The sequence below is a fragment of the Chiroxiphia lanceolata genome, chromosome 10, assembly GCF_009829145.1.
Source record: "Chiroxiphia lanceolata isolate bChiLan1 chromosome 10, bChiLan1.pri, whole genome shotgun sequence".
Classification (NCBI taxonomy): Eukaryota; Metazoa; Chordata; class Aves; order Passeriformes; family Pipridae; genus Chiroxiphia; species Chiroxiphia lanceolata.
This window is the reverse complement of record NC_045646.1, coordinates 4,960,480-4,977,403: the sequence shown is the minus strand read 5'-3', so window position 1 is coordinate 4,977,403 and position 16,924 is coordinate 4,960,480. Positions and strand designations below refer to the sequence as shown.

General features: G+C 40.9%; 1 protein-coding gene across 3 annotated transcripts in view; it reads right to left on the bottom strand.

Moving 5' to 3' along the window:
• The window catches only part of FNDC3B (fibronectin type III domain containing 3B), a 191,235-nt gene that overhangs the window by 163,017 nt on the left and 11,294 nt on the right, over positions 1 to 16,924 (bottom strand). The window contains exon 1 of one of the 3 annotated variants that reach the window (XM_032697954.1): positions 8,540 to 8,560. The exons of 1 other annotated variant lie outside the window; for it this stretch is intronic. The gene's annotated coding sequence lies outside the window, so the exon portion shown is untranslated. Of the gene's footprint in view, positions 1 to 2,782; positions 2,836 to 8,539; positions 8,561 to 16,924 lie in introns of those variants that run through there. One more of the 3 variants, XM_032697953.1, reaches the window with a different exon arrangement.

The window sequence follows — 16,924 nt, the reverse complement described above, 5'->3', positions numbered from 1 at the left end:
GAACAAGCAGTGCATACCTTCCAGTTGCAGCCCATTGCTAGAAACCCAGGCTCCTCTGGGAATAATTCCTGAAAGACTGAATCCAAAGGCAACTTATTGTTTCTGGTTTTTTAATGAAAAAATATCATCCAAAATATCCTATTAGTGTTTTCTCCTGTTTTGAAGCTAAGACAGCTTAGGCTGAAAGGTAGGAAAATAACATAAAAAAGGAGAAGGAATTGCAAGAAAACAATTTGTTACTCTATGTCTGGAGATGGATACCTGGAGTTTGTTTCCTAAAAACTTGGAGGACATGGATGTGACATCTAAGCCTACACAGATTCCCTTTAAGACAAAACAGTTAGTATTAACCTGTAGGCTCCCATTAAAAATTAATCTTGAGGGAAGGCAGCTGGGGTGGTCTGTGGGATACAGACACTCATGACTGCAGAGTGATGGGGGCAACACCCTGTGAGTTGGAGACCAGCCCACATGCCCTGGGTGGCCCACACAACTCTGCAGAAAGTAAAATTTTAAAGATAAAGAATAATTAAAGGGCTTCAAATAAAGCTATAGAGAGACAAGAGGCATGTATATGTAAGACAATAATAAGAACCAAAAGTTGAAGTAGGTAAAGGAAAAGTAAATTCCTGCACAAGCTGCAGTTTTTTAATGCAAACACTATTTAATCGAAAAGAGGGCAGTCATGCTTCTTTGTTTCCCTATTCATACAAGAACACACAGCTCCAATGAAGCCAATTAAACCCCTGAAACTCAAGTTAACTTTCCACATCCTTTAAATGACACAATTCCAGTCAAGCAAAAAAACTTAAACAGACAAGTAGCAGAAAGCAAACCAACCTTCAAGCTTCATGTCACATGTACCTGAAGTTACATTTTCCCTTGTTACACTTGGAGAAATTCATTTCCATAGCTGCATACCAAACATCAGAGGTGCAGGAGTCTATTCAAATACACTCAAGAAATCCAATGAATCATTCAGGTTGCAAAAGCCCTTCGAGACCACTGAGTCCACCTGTCACCCCAGTGCTGCCAACTTCACCACTAAACCACGTCCCCAGGTGCCACATCTAAACATCTTTTAAATCCCTCCAGGGATGGTGACTCTACCACTTCCCTGGACAGCCTTTTTCAAGTTGTACTCTGTAGAGCTGAACCATGAGAAGGTTGGTCTTACCAAACATCAATGGAGTTTTTGATCAAAAGAATAAAAGTTCCTGACTTAAGACAACTGCACTTTAATTTATGCCCTGTGAGATACCAGAGTTCATCCCTCCCTCTCCCTGGCTCTGCAACAGCATCTCCAGCCCCATGGATACAACACACTATTCCAGAAGAACAGCAGGGAACCATAAACTTCCTGGCTCATCTGTTGCTGGAGGCTTGTTGCTGTCAAACCCCACACTGAGAGGTGTTTGCCCTGGGACCACTTCACACCACACCTTCCAACATGTGGCCATGACAAACAGGGACAAACAGGGACACATTCTGCATGGCAAAGGCACATGGAAGTCAGAGTGGAACTCAGTACCACAGACTCCATCCAAAACACCTCTTTCCTTTCACTGCTCCACTGATTTTCAGAAGATAAGCTTAATTTGTTTCCTATGTTGGCATAAACAGCCTGTTTACTACTTGTGAACACAGGGCAGATCCATTGTACAAACCTCAGAGCAGACTAGGAGCAATAAAATTATCAGTAACAAAGCAAAGCTTATCTTTGGGTCCTAAACAAAACCTCTTTGACAGTAATAAATCTCTAGCAACAACCATTCACAGGATTTCAGCTTTCTGGAAAGAAATTTTTTAAAAAAACAAACAAGAAACCCATGCTCTCCCATAAATATTTCATTTATAATTCTAGCTAGAATTCAAAAATTAAAGTATTTCAGAAAGGCAGAGAAAAAAATAGCTTTGCATCCTAAAACACGCAAACCTGAATTTCAAGAAATGGACTTTGATTTGGTAGGCATATTAGGGTGGGGGACCATTACCTTAACAGCAAGCAGTTTCAGAGGGTTGGGGAGAAGGTACAAATACACAGTTCGCCCACAGAATTCCAATAAACAGGTGAGAATAAAATATGCAAGTCCTTCAAATATAAAAAAATCCACCTCATAACTCAACTGGAGGAAAGCCAAGTGAGAAAAAGACTGAACCTACAAGAAAGGGTAATTCTCTAGGGATGTTTCCTACAGTATCTTTCATAAATATAAAGCACTTCACCACATGTCCTGACAGTCCAGCTTTTCCTAGACATGCATCTCACTTTGCTTACTGCAGGAGAAATTCACAGAAATCCTGATGGAGCAAAGAATGATAGACTAAGTTTAAGTCAAATATACAACATAATACATATGCCTGTAAATAAATTTTAAAAATTCAATGTGGGTTGACAACAGCTTCTCTTTGACAGCGGAGGCAAAAACATCGGAATATCAGCAAACCCAGGAGTTTGCCTGCAGGGTTCTGACAGCTTTAGCACAGGACTCAAGCAAGGAAAAAGCTTTCCCAGTCAAATTTAGCTGTGCTCAATTTTACCTGAATAATAGAACTGACACATGACCCAGCAAGATTTTACTCCCGGGGAGCTCTATCGAGGCACACTTAGTGTGCGTGAGTAAGCTGGAACACCCCAGCACTATCACCAAAAGTACAGCACAATCTCCATTCTTTAATATTTACATTCTGACCCACTGCAGTCACATTTTGGCAGCGCAGAGCCCACAGAGATACCCACCTTAACACTAAAGTACACACTTAATCAGTGGCAAAGACCTACCCATTAACACCAGTTGTTCCTTCCAGCAAAAGGCTTCACAGGTCCCAGAGATTCAAGCAGGTTGCATTTGTTCCCCAACTTCTAAGGGGAGGATGCATATTTTCCATCACTTGACATGCTAATATACGGTTAAAAATTAAGTAAATCTAAGTGATATTATTCTCTACCTACACTACAGCATATTCCTCTTGGCGCAGGGGAGGAAGATGACACGTCCATGCAACAATCTTAATAAATGCTCTCAATAGTAATGGACTCGTGTAGTAAAAAGCGCTCCCACTCTCTCTCATGTGAACATATTCCTCCTCCCACTTCTCTCTCTAGTCCCTAATCATAACTCCAGGTTGGTACAGAAAGACAGCCTGCTTGTTCAGAGTAGGTTTAACCTGCTGATGAGAACATGGGCAATGGTGTGTGCTGCAGAGAAACCTCCCAATACCAAACAGCTGTTCAGTAGCTCATCCTCCTCCTGATGCCCACTGAGGAAATTCCCTCATCCTTTACGAATTTTGACTAATTTTTTCCAGTGTCCCGGATGAAACCTCAACCATAAGATTTTTCTCAAATCTTTTTCTGTGTTCCTGGACATTGCTGCATCAAGCTCTGTTATGATAATCTAAACCACAAATCATCCCTCACCATCCCGTAGGTGACAGAGATACGTCACACTTCATAAAGCCACTGCTTAGAGCACAATGTACGTAAATCAGTGCTACAGCTCCATACTAACTCATCATCATTGTCCCCTACAGTTTTAAATACTCAGAAATTAGTACTATGAAATTCAGCACCATTACAAGTCACTTCACCCTCAGCGTCTTCTCTCTTCCAAGGAAGTGCAGAACTAGATTTATTATTATTTCCATCAGAAGCTCAACCTGCTAAAACTTTTGCCTTCAAATTTGAAGCTGAAGAGACTGTGATTTTCCTTCTCATCCATATAGATGAGTGGTACAGAAATCTCAGCTGAGTACTTGGTCAGAAGTAACAGTTTAGATATTCACTCTCACCTAAATTGAGCAGATTATAACATGTTTATTATTAAGAACATAATAATGTCAAGGTACATTAGTATTTAAGGCTTTTTCTGAACACTTCTTGAATTGGTAAAATTAAGCAAAGTCACTTTGTTAATGATAATTTACTTCTTGTGACAAACACTAGTGGGCTGAGCCTCTTACTTGTTATATAGGGACAGTACTTGGGCTAATAATAAACAAAGTGGTCCTATAATCACCAACTGCATTCTGCCTACTGCACGAATGTTCAAGCATCACTGGGTTGTAAAAGGATTAAGAATTCCTGAAGATTAACAGAAACTGACCAAAAAATGCAGAAATGTGGTGGTATCTAACATCACAGCTACACAGCTGGTAAGCCAACAGGGTTTTTAGACCATCTAACAGACTGGAAACTCACTCTCAGAAGTCACTATTCTCTCTCTAGGAAGCAACACTGGGAAAACACATGATTTAGTGCAGTTAAACATTATACACCAGCTGTCAGATCTGTAAGTGATACTGTAACAGGGATCTACATTTGTCATCAAGTTACTTAGTCACTGGCAGTAATGTAGAACTAGAGCCAGTGAGCTCTCCATCCCAAATATAAATAGCTATGGCAGACAACAGGATAAAGGCTTTATTTTAGACTTTTATGTTAAATAAAACACAGTCAAACACAAGGTAGAGATCACAGAGATTTTTTAAAATATATTCAAGAAAACTAATCAGTAGCAAGAAGATAAGAACACATAGAACAGGTGTATAGAACTCACTGCTGGATCCAAATAAATCATTTCAAGGTATGCCAGTGGCCCCAAAACCAAAATGAGGAGGGTTCTGTTTAGTACAATAGTGTCAGGGCACTGTTCATCAGTACCATAAATCTGATAAACTATTTTTGAAGCTTCCCTTGGCAGCTTTATCTCCTGTAGGCTACATTTAGGGTCCCACTCTTCCCATATCTAACCACAGAGGTTTGACTTCACCCCACAAATCATGAGATATGTACGTACACACACATATATACACACCCATCCACATAATGGATATAAATACCTTCATTTATCTTAAGATCCTTGGAATGCTTAAGCCATGTTCAGAAATAAGCAAGTTCAAAAGAACTACTAAAGTGGTCAAGAGAAAAAAAAATCTCAAGTTCTCCCTCTCTTTTTCCTGGATTTAACCTGCTACAAAATCCTGCAGGCTGACAGTGTGTCCTTGAGCCCTGACTCCCAGGATGCCAAGGCCTTACACACACTCCTCGTTCCGGGGAGCGCAGCTCCTGCCACTGGCACATACCAGAGATTCCAGATCATTTTTGCACCACGACTAAAATGTTCTCATCAACTTGGATTTCTGTTATAACGTGTTACTCCAGCCTCAAAAAGTGCAGTCTCAGCGTGGTGAGTTCAGTGTTCTTTTAGGAAGCCTTCTCTCGGGTGCTGGTGATGCAGAGAAAATGGGTTAAATTTGACACACACCATAATGCTCATGTTTCAAAAAGCAAATTCCAGCTATAAACTGTAAGAGTGCCACACACCTACCAATTCTCTTCTCTTCTTATTATTTATTTTTTATCTTCTCTTCCTAGAGAAGATAGGAACAGGGGGTGCTTCATTAATGCCTCATCTCTTCATTACACTGCCCTCCCTCTGCAAATTTTACTGAATTGCTAAATACAACATTGCTGGACTAGATATGTCTACAGGCAAATGAATCCTTTATGAAAACACTTGTTGCTAGACACACACGCACACACGAAAGTTTATGGTAAACAATATGTTCTCATTGTATTTAATAGTTGTAGGTCTTTGTTAGCAACAGCTACCCCAGAACATGCAGCCACATTCATGAGATCAAATGAATTCTATCTGGAGTTTACAGAAGGAAGCATATACAAACAGTCTCACAAAGGTATTTTCCTAGCAGGAAGCTACAAGTACTTCTCTACTGCTCCGGTGGCAGCTGACCCCACCATCACTGGGGGAGCAGGCAGCAGCAATGCTAGGCACACTTTACTTTCACTGTGGGATTAACCAGATCACAAATCACCAATTAAATCCTGCTTTCATGATTTAGGCTTTAATTCATTACGAACGCGAAGGCAAAACATGCAGCAGAGCCTGGTGGAAGTCAGTCAGGAGAGCTTTGCACTGGCTATCCCTCTCCTGAGACTCAGCCCTCTTTGGAATTAAATGCCTTTTTAATCACAGTGATCAAAAGTCTCATATTTTTATAAGAAACTAACGATTAATTGCTGTATATTGTTGACAGCAATAAATACAAATCATTAAATATTCAGTGTGCAACTAGCACACTGGTGGCATTGCCACTACATAAGAGATGTGTATTTTTCTGTTCTCCAAAGCCTATCTCTTCACTTGAGGTGGGGAAAACTAGAAATTTCTCATCTTCTGCAACATGCAAGTTTCCCTCCCCTGCTTCCATTTTGTGGATTTTCTGCCAATAGTATTGTTGAAAAATAAATTCTTGTGGACAGGAAATATCCTGCGTGAGGGATATCCAGCTTTATGATACTTGTGTATCATAAGTGTTGTGCATTCCTCCCGATCTCTCATCGTACAGGCCAGCTGCCAGCATGCCAGAGGGTGGGTAACACCTTTGGGTGGCCAGGAAGGGCCTCCCCTGCATATCCCCCTGAGGTGGTTGCAGCCTCACACCTTTGGATAAAGCAGCTCCTTCAGATTTCCTTGAGATCTCCCTTTTCTCCATACTCAACCCCAGCCGTGCACTGTGGTCCAATGAGACATGACGTAATGTGGCTTTCCAAGCACCTCTGGCTATCAGGAGCACATCCTCCCCAACCTCTCCTGATAAGGTGCTTTAAAGTATGCCCACAAACCTCATCTTAATGGCCTAATCTGATGTAGGTGGCTTGCCCTTTCAAAAGATCCCTTCGTTTAATTTCCTCAACAACTGCACTCCACAAAAGCAAACATCCTGTCCTGTTTCCAGAGCCAGATCCCAGCTGTGGCAGGCAGCTGCCAGCAGCACGGGCAGCAGGGGTGCAGGGATAAGAAAGTTTGGTCCAGCCTGTGTTGGGGAGCTCCACCAGCTGTTCCGTTACAGAGCCAGTTCACTCACTGGAATGGGCCAAAAGTTACAGCAATGGACACATGGTTGTAAAATAAAGTTTATTTGATAGGTCTTGAGGCAGGCAGTAGGATGGTGGTGCTGCAGCCCCTATACCTATCCCACCCCTAAGGTGTGGTCTCCACGCAGCCAACTAGGAGCTGAACAAACATGTTGTTCATTAGACTTCTGGGTGGTAACAGCAACTGCACAACAATCTTAAACTTTAATGAAGTCACCTAAATTACACAGTGTAGATACCAGGGATAGTCAGATCATCACCTACTATGCAACTCTTCCCTGCTTGATCAGCCTTAAGCCCCATGAAACCAATCCGAGATAATGATTCACGTCTAACATTTCACAGTAGTCAGTAGCTTACATTTCTTAAGCAAAAGCAGACAAATCTTAACAATCCCTCCTATAAAAATCAGGAGTCAATCCCCTTAAGGCACAGTGACACTTCAGTAGCTTGCTGTCTCTTCCTATGAGGAGGACAGTCAACATCCAAAGCTAAATGCAGAGGAGCAGTTGAGGTAAAGCCAAGCCTGCCACCTTTTTTTGTTCCACAAAAAAAGAAGCAAGCATTTCAAGAAAGAAAAACACTAATTCTGACAGCACAAAACTGCAGCCATGACACTTGGATCTTTTTTAAAACACATTTCTGTGAAGGTTTTTAAGTGCCACTTATTCTTTTAATAGACATCCAAATCTAGCCCCAGTAATAAAGAACACTTACACTTTACATCTTCACTAGCCTCTATTTAAATATCTCTTTTCTTGATAAGAATACCAAATCACTGTGGTTTCACTGGAGACAAGCAGGGGATAATGCTCCATTTGTAGATCTCAAAACAACACCAGCTGCCATTTTTAGTACCCCATAAATGATGCTGCTTCTTGGAGTGTTCCAATACAGCCTTAGCCAAAGGATATTCTCATTCCAATCAATTCTACTTGCTACATCTGACAAGCTCATGGCTATGGGACATCCATTCCAAGGTAAGGTCCCTGTGCACTGGCCCTTATGTCCTGACAGCACAGACACATAAAGGCACTCACTCTCCCAACCCCGGCTGACTTTGTGCAGTGCTGAACTCCACACCCAATATCCACCACAATATCCAGTGTCACTGCTGCTGTGGCAGAGCACCCCTGAAGACATTTACTCAACTATGGCCACAGACCCAGTTTTCATAAGAGCAAGTATTCCCTTTGAAAAACAACTCCACAGAAAGAAAGAAGTTATGTATCTTGTCTGAACACCACATGCTTGGACACACTCAGGCTTCAGTCAGCACTGCAGCAACAAAAGTACAATTGTAGTGTTTTTCTCATTTTTGTTGGCTTCCCCTTGTTAGCTGGCACAGGTTATAGCCTACTTGGTGCCTCACATCAGTAACTAATGTTCAAAGTAAAATGGAAAAAAAAAAAAAAAAAAGGACGTCTTGATCTGCTCACAAGCACAGAGCAAGCACTTCATAATAAAGTCATGTTTATTCCAGGACACTCATTGCCTTGGGGAATTTTGCTTCTGGAAATATTGCACTCAAATATTTTATAGTCACAGCAATACCCACAATCAAAATTTAGTCCGACCAGCAACACAGAGCATCACAACTGCCCACCCAGCTCATGACAGTTCCCAGGTGAAGCTTACTTGTCTCCAGGCGTAAACTCACACCACCGGATACACGATACCTGTGGGTCTCCACTCCTTTGAGATCACCCCGTTGTCCCACCACCAACCCTCCGAACACGCTGAACTAGTGGGTCTGAACATTTAAAGCTGAAATCAAGGCATTTCCAAGGGCGAGTACCTACGATAGACACTGCCAACAAGCTCTGACTAGACTGCAGGAGCGAGGAAGAGAATTTGGAGAGCGCAGCGTCTGCTCTGACACATCTGCCCACGGGGCACAGAGAGAATAGAGCCAGCAATGTAAGCAGAGAAATCTTTGTCCTTAGGTGACACTGAAGCAATCGACACATGCCAAGATTGTTGCACAATTAGTATGTTCTTAATTTTGTACCCTTAGAGAAGTAAGTAAGTGTACTTAATCAACTGAAAATAAAGTAACACAAAATAAAGCAACCCAAGTAACTAATTAGTTAAAAGACGCCAAATGGAAGCAAAATGACGTGTCTAATTATATATCATCAGTTCAAGTGTACAACACACTACAGACCTATAAAAAAAACATACCACTTGCTAATTTGATCTAAACAATCCACCTAAACACCACTGCCAAGTAATACTGATGAGAAAAGTTAAGAAACTAACACAATGGTTAAAATATTTCCAGCAAGTTTCAGAGATATTTTCAGTCCACTGAAGTTAATTGACAAACTTGAACCAAATTCACAAGATTCAAAAGATTCTGCAGAGAATATTTTATGCAACAAAATTTATTTAAAGACATGATATCAAAAAATTGAAGCATTTTGAGTTTTCCTCCAACATTCCTAAGAATTGTATATTTCCCTGTACCCTCAGTATTTATTCTCAAAGCAACATATCATTCTGCAAAATCATGAAGCCTCCTGAGAAACTGCTGTAGATAGGTATTAATTCATTAGGGGATAAGTTCTTCCATCCCCATTATTGCATTTCTTTGTCCTTCAAACATTTTCCAACTTTGACATTATCAGTCATGAATGTAGAATCTAAACATAAACCATTGAAGCTGATCAGATCATTGACATTGTCATTTTAACAGTTTAAAAGCAAAAAGCTTAAAATTTGTCCATTTACAGTTTTATGGACAAATATCTTGAAAACATTGAAGTTCTGATGATATGCATCAGAGGAAAGGCCACCTACATGCTTGTCAAATTCCTATTTTTATTCTAACCTGAACAACTGCTTGGAAGGTGAGGGAAAATAAAAAGGTAACGGAGTATTTCAGAAGATATGAATTCCCCTTAGACATTTTTCCAAATTCAGTTTCATAGAAACTAACTGCCAAATATAATGAACATTTCTGATAAGCTGGTTTTGTTTGCTTTTTAATTATAAGTCACCATCACTAATTCAGTAACAATACCTCACATCCCAAATCCTTCTGAGTGTTCTGGAAATAGCACCAGCACATTTTGCAGAGGAATGTTGCTGTAGCATTTGCAAATACAATGGAAATATGTTTTTCCTTATAAAAATCAAAGCAATTGTTATGAAAAATAAGGCATTTTCAGTACAGTATACTAAGCCCAGTAAAATTCAGTCCTCGAGTAGGAACACAAAAATTTCAATCAGATGGTATCTTCTTCATTAGAAGTAAAATAAGTCCAATATCAGAGTATTTGCCAAGGTATTATCAATAGTCTCATGAAAATAAAAGTTAAAAGATTGAGCTTTTTTGGGTTGTCTTAAGTATAATTAGTGGCAATTCAAGGAGATTTTAGGGAAGACTTTAGAAAACCATTTTTAGAAATACTCAAGAAACCTTAAGCTGCACTCAACATGCAAGTTCCCATCAAGCCACATTAGCAGTTCTCTAAAAAACAGAATTAACCAAAAAGATGCTTGGAATTCTTTCTGCATTACACAGACCTTCCCATTCCTCAGCAGTCTGGCATCCCAGCTCTCTCTCATGCCTACACTGAAATCCTTCACCCAACCCTCAGCAGACATAGCCTATAGTCGAAACCAAGTCTCCAGTGATGCAAGTGAAGAACAACAGGAAGGGCAAATGTAGCCCTAGAGCAGGTGACCCCACGTACCTCAGCTGAACTCAATTAAATCCACTGCTTTAAGGGCAGACCTCTCTATATACACACATATATAGGGAAACGTGACCCTAGGGCTACATTCTTGGGTGGAAAAACCAAACAGATTTCTTTTTGGATGAACCCTAGTGCTGGGATTGCCAACCAGGATATAAAAGGAGATGTTAATAATCTAATAGTTCTTTACACCACCTGGAATCCAACACATGCCTCTATCTATACCACTAAGGTATCTATTACCTTTCTGTTACTCATTCATACCTTGGTATTTCAACATTAGAGTTGTGCCTGCATTTCAAACCTCACCATCTCTTCCCCCATAAGGACAGGAGTCAAAGATCTGTGGACAAGCACTTCAAGTCAAACACACCCTTTGCTATTTCAGGCTCTAACATAAGCAGATTACAGCTCAGCTGTGTTCTGTCTGAACTTTTGTTTCTCTCTTGCCAATGCTGCACTAATTATTCCTGACAAAAGACAGACTTTAATTAACTAGCAACGACCAACTTTTATCTATAAACTCTTTCTTCCCATCCAAGTTCTGCCCCTAAGTAGCTATTAAACACCAAATTTTAGCAGTGAGTAATTAGGAGATATTCTTACCACACAGAGCAGGATTCAAACAATGCAGGAGACACTCAGGTCGTGGAGGCTGCCAGGGATGCCCTGTCCATGGGAGAAGCTAAGATGGACCCCTGCCCACAGGAGAACCTTTCTACAGACCCAGGGTCCCTGTGCTCTTGCAGCACATGCTGTTCCAGGAAGGCTGGGTAGCTGCAGCCCAGTGCAATGTGCTTCCCAGTGAGTAAATATAAAGACAGACAAGACCTCTGCCTCAAGCTGTTCAGAGGAGAAAGGGAAGATCTTTCCTGACGCTCTTTTATACAGGAGATGTGCAAGCCTGTCTCTTCAAATATGAGAAGCAAGAGCAGAGACAGCTTCAAAGGAGGAAGAAAAAGTTCTTGGAACAGGTAGCTGAAACAAACACTGAAGAAGAATATGTAATTTAAATGAAAATCAGGTAGTTGAGCTAGTTCTTTTAACTAACACATCACCTGCTAAGGTGTACTACACAACCCAGAGAAAGTTGTCCCTCAAGTCCATGGCAGAACACTGAGGAGACCAGGAGATTGCACCTGTAACAGTTTTTCACTTACCTTCTCTTAACTCTTTCCTTTAGTGTGGGAGGCGGTGGTCAGGGATGAGACTGGCGGACAGGGAGAACAATCACTGATGCTCTGATTTCAAACAGCACAAGTACTAAAAGACTAAAGCCAAAGCACAATACACCTTTTGTCCATTTAATAAGGATGGTTCCCCTTGCAGTGCACCTCAGCAGGAACAGGACAGCACTCGCCCAGCAGCAAGGAGAGTCAGATATAAGGCTGGCTTCCAGCCCAGCCCAGGGGGTTTAACTCACTGAGCCCAAACAAGAGAAATGACAGGAATAAAAGGAGCAGGACGCAGGACTGACCTTTCAGTAGCAGCACAAACTTAGGGCTGTGCCATCAGGCCACAAACTCACACTGATGTACATCTGTAGTACTTTATCTACCGATATGCACATGGAGTTGGATTGCAGCACCTCCTTTTTTAATATCGTGATGTTTAACTACTTAACCGAGGTGATCCGCCAAGTTCTGTATGGCAAACACTTGTGAAACCATTTCCTTCCCTAACTGCCTACAACCCACTTAGAGAATTATTTGATTTACACCACAAAGGGAATTCAAACATAGCTCAAGAGCAAATAAAACTTCCTGCACCATACACACACAACCCATATAAGATGTGTGAAAAAACAGTGTTTTATTATCTTTGTGACTTTTGTGCACTCAACACCCAACAGCTGGAAGTTTCTTCACAGAGCCAGTCAGAATCATCCCACAAGAACTTCTGAATCACCACAGCAATCAACTATTACTTGAGGGAGATTAAGTGAAGTCAGAACATGCAGTTTAGGTTTAAAACAACAAATGCTAATTTTCCAAAACTGATGAGAATTGAGGGGAAAAACTGACTTGAGAGAAACTTTATGTACATTACAATTGTAAGCTCACTTAATTATTTTTTAAAGACAACTATAATTGAGAAATTAATCATTCCCTTTTTTGAGAAGATTTTTAGCTAGTTTCCCTCTAATCTGATATCATGGTAAAAATACAAAAATGTAATGTAGCATAAAAAGAGGTTAAAGTGAAACTAAGAACAAATAGGGAAGAAAATGAATTAGAAGTACAGAAATTTGGTAAGTGAAACCAAGGCTGAAGACAAATAAGAGAAAAAAAAATAAATAATCATGACTTGCAAGAAAAGAAAGTGAGCTACTTTCTAAAATAAATTAAGAAGGACTGAACTCTAATAGTGGTATAACCCCACTGGAAAACAGAAGTGAAAACAGGGCTAATGATGCAGCAAAAAAGCATTTAATAGATTCTTCTACTCATATTCAGAAGAGGTAAAAAATGCACTTTTATCAAACAGACTGTGAATTATACTCATGGCCAAGTCAGCTTCAAAATCTTGCAATTAAGTTTTGATTCGAGCCTTTAAGGAAATGCCTGACCTACTACCAACAACAGGACACAGTAATGCAGAAGGATGGAGGGGAGACCATGCTGATCCAGCACCAGTAGCTGAGAGGGAAGCAGGATGCCCAGTGCAATTACATCCCATCAGTAAGGCACAGCTTTCAGATAAAACAAGGCAAAGTCAGTGAAGGATTCCAGTAATAAGGAATTGTTCTGCATAAAACAGGTTCTGTCAAACAAACCCAAGTGCACTCTCCATTGAGATAACACCTTTGGTTGGCACAACTGCCGTGTTCGCACACGTGTTTTCTTCAGCCAACCTCTGACTTGGTACCACGCAACACTGATAAAAGAGTTCACACTCAGTCAAAATGAAATATCTCCACTGTATGAAGAGCTGGCCCGTGAACTGATGGTGGTTTAATCTGTGAGCTGATAACACTGTGTGTGAATCAGCCAGTGGGCACAGACATGCCCTGCTGCCTGACACATGGCACGCCAGCAGGATTTAGTAGCCCTTTGAAAGACTTATTTATGTGGTCCCAGGGCCAGCAAGGATTGGACATTAAAGAACAGTAAGAACCAGTGAGCAGAAGCAGGAGCCAGGCAAATCAGAGTTGGGCACAACATTAGAAACAAAAATCCAAAGATTAGCTACTGGAGTAGATGGGATCAGCCAGGGGAAGTGAGCAGTATTTCCTCCTCTTATGGAAATATGACTTCATGTGCTCACCAGAAATATAAATTACAAGTAAGCCAGGATAACTTTACCCTTTCTAAAAAAGAACTATAACCTTACTAAATTAAACATATGCTGTACTGCCTACTGACAATTTTATTAGCTTGCAAAGACCTAGTTGGCATTTGTAAAGAAACAGTTTTCGTCCCCCTTACCCAGAGCAAGTCAGTCTTTGACAAAGTCTTCCTACAGATACAATATAATATCCTAAGCAGAAGGTAAGTGGTTATTGCCCTCTTGCCAAGCTGCCAGGAATCCTCCTCTGGGAGAGGCTTTCAGAGGTACCCGAACTGCACACAGGCACTGCTGCAAGTCTTGTCAAGTGCTGTGCTGGGGAGGGAAACCCCCAGACACTTGCAGAGCACTAATAAGACTTCTAGTCCAGCCTCAAACTGAAGCAAGCCCCAAACAAGTATCTCCAGTATTTTAACGTCTGTGCCTTGTTTTCTCAGCTGCAAAATGGGGATAATGAAAATACATTGCCTCTGTTAAGTGCTTTGGTCTCTACCAAGGCAAGGGGCATCATCATACTGGCTATTCACCAATATTTATTTAATGATTTCCTACTAAAATTGACAGCCTGTCCCAGCCAGTAATGGCAATTATCAGTTCACAGGATCTCTCTGACTGTCCACATTAACAACTACAGCTTTACACATCAAGTTTTTTCATATTGGCCTTCCTAAATTAGGAAATGCTTCGCAGCTTGAGGGTGAGACTGAAACTAAACCACCATTAAATAAAGCCCCACTGATCACTTCTGCTGTGCTCCTGGCCCTGCCAACCTGCCACAGGTCCCCTGAACAGCCCAGGGATGCTCCCTCTGTCCCATTCCCACACAGGTTCTTTACATGCAGCTCCTTGCCTCCCACCAGCACTTTCACCCCTTGAAGCTGAGTTAGTTCTTGTTGCCCATGTTAACTTTTCCCTTGCCACAGTGGGCTGAAATCCCATCAGAACAATAAGATCAACTCCGAGATACTTTGCACCAACTCAACCACAATTGAGCAAGTGGCCACAATGCAAGATGCCGTTCCCAGTCGTTTCATTAATTCCCCAGCCAGTGACTTTTTAAATTAAAAAAAACCCAAGCATCAAAACCCACTTTTAAGTGCACTGGCTTATTGTGATTTTTAATTAGCGACAGGATTTCAGATAGTGCACACCCATGGGCCCAAAAGGGGGGTGAGGGGAGTATGTGTATGTGCTTGTGAAACTATTGTTCCTCCGTCAATATAGCTCATCCTCCAGCCCATCCAAGTTCCCAGCTGCCCAGTCACACAACTTTAAAAGTCAACAGCTGGGTGTTTTATAACCCTGGAGAACTCCCAAGCCAATCCTTACATCGCTGGCAAGGAGCCCTGGCCAAAGCCTGAGGACCCTGCAGGGACTGTTCCCGCCCCACCACAATGTTCACCTTCCTCCTTCAGTGCTCACAAAGGCAAAGTCCACACTCACAAGCCCTGCACAGTGTTTTGTAAGCAGTAAATGATAGAGGCAGGAGGACTGAATTGCGTTGGGCAGTGGCTGGGATCCAGGATCTGCAACCATCTGGAAGTTTGCTTGGCTTTTGTTTCCATCTCCATGATGGATGGAAACAAGCTCCCAGTTCTTCTGCATTAACATAAAGACAATTAAAACAACTTTCCCCCCCCCAAGTAGCTCAGAAATGAAAGCAAATCACACAAGCTTAAATGAGACAGTATTGATAATATATTTAAGTAAAACCTGACTTTTTGAAACAAACAAAAAAAACAAAACCAAAAACAAACCACCCCCAAACAAAAGCTCAGTTCAATCACAGAAAACAGCTTTGTCAACAAGTTCCTGTGACTCCTATTTCAGAGAAAAAGGCTCGGATGAAAGTCTGCAGGACTCACTGCATCCTTCTTTCTCCAAAGAAACATTAACTTCTGTCTGACACAAAAGCATTTCTGCTGAGAAAGGGAACAGCACAGGTCAGTATTAAAGCAACTTCAGTGAAGTTACCAAGCAATTAGCTGGATAATACCTTCTCTACATGCTGATTTTTCCTTTTCCAGAGTCCTGGTGCAAGCAGAACTAGTAATTTGTCGTTTCTACAGCCACTTCTGAAGTTGCAGGTGACCCAATTTAGATTTTCCTTTCCTCGTCACTGAAAGCATTTCAACTTTAGCATTGCACATTTGTTCACTAATTTATTTCACTTCTTTTAAAGCTTTTACCTTGTATTTCAGTATAACTGCCATTTTCTATCAGCAAATATAAATCCAGACATTTTGATTTTTATATATTTAAACTCCTATTTGTATAACTCTGATCTTGTTACTTTTTTTTCTTAAGCCAAAGCATAAACAAAATTTATCTTGCATTCTGATTTTGCTTTGAAGCCTGTGATTATACTGAAGTTAACATTCTCCTTCCTAGAGATTATCTTTAGCAAAGTTTTGGATACAAACCTCTGGCCTTTATTCCGATAAGTGGTTTTGGAAAGCACCTTTATTGTTTGACCTGATGTTCAAAGCTCTTTGAAAGCTGCCCATCTGCTTTCCTGAAACTATGTTATGTCAAGACCTTCTACCAAATAAAAGTACCAGTAATAGGACATAGAAATGAAATTCCACCATGCTTGCAGCCTTACTGAAGTTTCTCCACCAGTACTGTCCAGCGCTGCACACACATAACTGCAGATGCAAGCAGACTGGGGAAAAGAAGCATTTTTACTATGTCAATTCATTAAAAAATAAGGATCAGGTTTATCTATGTTGCTGCTGCTGCAATGAATGCCTACAGTACTTTCATCACACGATATTTCAGCTCCTTTTCTGTTCTCCCACTTCCTTGAAATCACTCTGCCACTTACACACTCCTTATTCATATATGGGAATGCTACAGCCACATACTCTTTGATATCCTTGCATAAAGCCCTGCACATTAAAATTATTTATGTCTTTCTGCTTGCCGTAAGATGGCTCCTGTTTGGATAGCTGGGCTGGTTTTGGACTGACCTGCTTGATCAAATTCTCAAAAAGTTCTTATTTATTAACATCTTGCATCCACACGTTCA